General features: G+C 38.8%; 1 non-coding gene across 1 annotated transcript; it reads left to right on the forward strand.

The window, feature by feature from the left end:
* The first annotated feature begins 3,347 nt into the window (after positions 1 to 3,347).
* On the forward strand, positions 3,348 to 3,454 carry LOC145135095 (small nucleolar RNA R71). The gene has a single exon (XR_013719574.1). It is a non-coding gene; the product is annotated as a small nucleolar RNA R71 (small nucleolar RNA).
* Positions 3,455 to 3,793: the final 339 nt, after the last annotated feature.

Here is a 3,793-nt window from a genome sequence, read left to right on the forward strand (position 1 = left end):
TACGAAGGCTACACTATCAGTATACACCACCCAATCTAAACGCAAGAGCCCAGTTGTAATTTGGATCGGTGGTTTTGTCTTCAAAGTTCACGGTAGCAAAGAATTCCACTGATAACTCCCGATAAACGGATTCTTGAATGGAAAAAATATTCCTCCATCTGTTGCATGGAAATGAAAATCCGATTCCAACAAATAACTTGGACCAATGTCTTTCCATTTCTGTAATCATTCCTATCCCACACATCCATGCCCAATCCACAATCGGAGCAATCACGAACTCTCGGTTGTACAACCATCCCAAACGGTTCATATAATTATTCATCATTGCTTGAGAGATGTTTTGAGGGAAACGGTAGAGCGAACGAATGCTTGACACGTCATGGGATCTTGCTCTTGTGGAACTGCTCGTTTAGGACCCATTATTACTGAAAATAACGAATAGCAAACAAAACAAACAAACACCAAGGAATTAAATCATAAAGCCAAAACAGAATGTTGTTCGCCCAGATTCCACGTCGTGGTTTTCCAATCCATGTCGTGGACTTGGTTCGTGTCGTGATTCTGATCGGTCCATGTAGGTGTCAAACGAACTAAAATTTGCACTTGGGGTTTGTCTATTCTGTAAATCTAAGGCCCTATATCACACATGCAATCAAAAATTATCAACCAATTGACTCAATTTCGGGCATTTCAACTTCAAGAACAACCCTAGACTCTTAATGCATAAAATGGGAAGAAATTAACAAGAACATGGAATGTACAACTTACCAAATGTAGATAGGAAACACTTAAGCAAGAAATTGTGGAAGAAAAGTGCAAAAATTCGGAGTAGGGTTGCTAGAATCGTTCGTCCGTACGTATGAGTGGTAAGGGTTTGGTCAAAATATAGATAATATAAACTACCCCCCCGGGTGACTTTTTAAGGTCCACGACGTGGAGTTTCTGGCTGGGCTAACCATCGGGTCAGATCAAAAGAAACACGAGGTGGTCCTTGGACCACGACGTGTTGTCGCTACTTTCATCCAAAATCCAAACTTTTGTTCTTAAAACTTCAATTTATTTACCACTCAATTACTTATGAACCCCACACTTGATTTTTACCATTTTCTAAAATAATTAAGGTGACTTGATGATTAATAAGTTTAATATCCTAAAATTCAATTAAAAATGAAAAAATTAAAAATGCAAGCGAAAAGAAAAAAAATTGCAAACCAGACTTGGGTTGCCTCCCGAGAAGCGCTTCTTTTTGTTGGAGTCATAAGCCAGACACCGTGCCGCCTCACGTTGAATTTTCAGGAGTGTCCATCACCTTTTGCACCTTCTGATCTTTCCATCTTTTCTTGTATGCTTGAACGCGACGAAGATAATCGTTTTTAGAATTTTCCTTTTTACCCTTAGCATCACCTTCTTCAAGCTTTCTTTTCAGTCCCTTATTTACCACAAGTATATTTCCCGTTTTTTCTTCATTCTTTAGCTCCATAGGTACCACCTTCTTGTCCAAAGTTAATCGTTTTTCTTCTGAAGTAACCTCTTCCTCATCACTCGATAGTAAGTCTTCTTCACTCTCCTTACTCATCCAAGATGTTGGAGTTTTGTAAGCAATTACTTCAAAAACTGTCAGAATGTGTGCTCTTGGCTTCGTACATTTGACTTGTTGAATTGACTAAACTTCTTCTTCTATTAGCTTTTCTAACTCCTCAAGCTCTTTTTCTTTATCAATATTGAATACCTCACCTTGAGCACAATCGTTTTGAAATCCATCTTCCACTCCAAAGGTAACTTCTTCATCTCCAACTCTTAAAGTAAGTTTAGATTCACGAATGTCAACCAAGGCTCTAGCATTATTGAGTAAAGGGCGACCAAGAATTATAGGGACATTGGTATCTTCCTTCATATCCAAAACAAAAAAATCAATTGGAAAAACAAATTTCCCAATTTTGACCAATATATCCTCCACTATGCCTCGAGGATGAGTCACTGAGTGATTAGCCATGTGAATCGTTATTCTAATAGCCTTTAAATCCGGAAGATTTAGTTTTTCATAGAACGATTAAGGCATTAAATTTATGCTTGCCCCCGAATCGGCTAAAGCATAAGTCTTCAAGTTATTTCCAAATTCACACGGAAGAGTGAGGCATCTAGGATCTCCCATTTTCTTTGGTAATTCTCTGAATATCACTTTAGAACTCTGCTCACTAAGGATTACCTTGAAATTCTTCTCTAATTATTGGCGGGTATCGAGTAAGTCTTGTAAAAACTTAGCATATTCAGGAACTTTGGACAATGAATTGATAAAAGGAGTATTTATTGGAATATCCTTTACTTGCTTCATAAATTTCAAATGTTCCTGCTCCAATGGATGAATTCTAGCTCGAGACGGAAATGGAAGCGGAGGACAATAAGCTTGAACATCAAGAAAAAATTTCTGATCAGACCCACCCCCACGTCATGGGCTTATGATGCTCTCGTCATGGGTTTGATGTTTCAGCACTAAATTGTTCTTCAATTTTCGATTTCTTCGGCTTTGGTCCAGGATGATGTGTCTCGACTTCAAAGGCTTCAAGGAATTCAGAGATGGTATCTTCTTCAGTTTCGATCACCATAACTTGCGTTTGAGGCTTTTTGTCAGGAATTTTTGGAGAAAGTCTTTCATTAACTAAAGTGGTTAATTGAATAAGTTGAGCTTCGATGTTGTGTATTGATGCTTGATGATTCCTCAGCAAATCTTGCTGGTCCCTCATGAGAATTTGATGGTCTCTTATCACCGCATCGGTGTCATTATGTCTTTTCTCCGAAGCCTCCATGAATCTGGTTAGCATGGACTCTAAATCGAACTTCTTTTCAGGTGGTTGCTCTTTTTGATATAAGCCTCGATCAATTTGCCTATACTTTTATTCTTTTTGCTTCTTATATTCATCATATGGCAACCACTCTTTTGTTGGCTTCCTCCAATCTTCATCATATTTTTCTCCGCTAGAGTAATAAACTTGAACCTTATTATTCTCGTTCTCATCCAAGTGGCAATATTTGGTTAAATGAGGACCATTTCATCTTTCACAACCAACTCGCATAGCATGTATGGATTGGTCCATCTTTGTCATCCTTCGGTCCATAGTGTTTAGCATAGCTAGAATAGCAGCCATATCTTCAGAAGTGACACCCCCAATTCATTTCGCTCCATCATGTCTAGGATTGTGATATATTCACGCGAATGCTTGGAAAACTCTTCAATTAATTCCTTGATTTCTGCTGGATTTTTCTTGGTTAGCGGTCCTTGATAATCAAGGAGTTTCTTTGTCATGACATTAACCCCACCATAAAAGATTGATACTTCTTGTTGCTCATTCAATTCATTTTGGGGACAATTTCTTATCGATCCCTAGTAGCGTTCTAATGCCTCATAAAGTGACTCACCTGGTTGTTGCTCGAAATTTTCTATGGCTTTCTTGAGTTTAGCAACTTTTGAAGGTGGGAAAAAGTGTTCTAAAAATTTCTCATGCATTTGCGCGCAAGTAGTAATTGCACCGGGTGGATGTGCCTTTAACCAATCCTTTGCAGCTCCCTTGAAAGTGACATGTAGCATTCTAAGTAAGACTGTAGCGTGTGGGACATTTGGGATGTTGAAGTAATCAGCAATGGCATTGACTTCATCAAGGTGTTTGTAAGCAGCCTCATGATCTTTCCCGAAAAATGGAACTTCCTTAAGCGCAGACAGAATGTGTCTCTTCAGCTCGAATGTTGCTGCAACTGGAATTGCAGGTTGCACTAGACCATAAGTGGTGTCCTCTCAGAT

Source organism: Lactuca virosa, chromosome 8, assembly GCF_052849685.1.
Source record: "Lactuca virosa cultivar CGN04683 chromosome 8, Lactuca_virosa_CGN04683_v6, whole genome shotgun sequence".
NCBI classification, from domain to species: domain Eukaryota; kingdom Viridiplantae; phylum Streptophyta; class Magnoliopsida; order Asterales; family Asteraceae; genus Lactuca; species Lactuca virosa.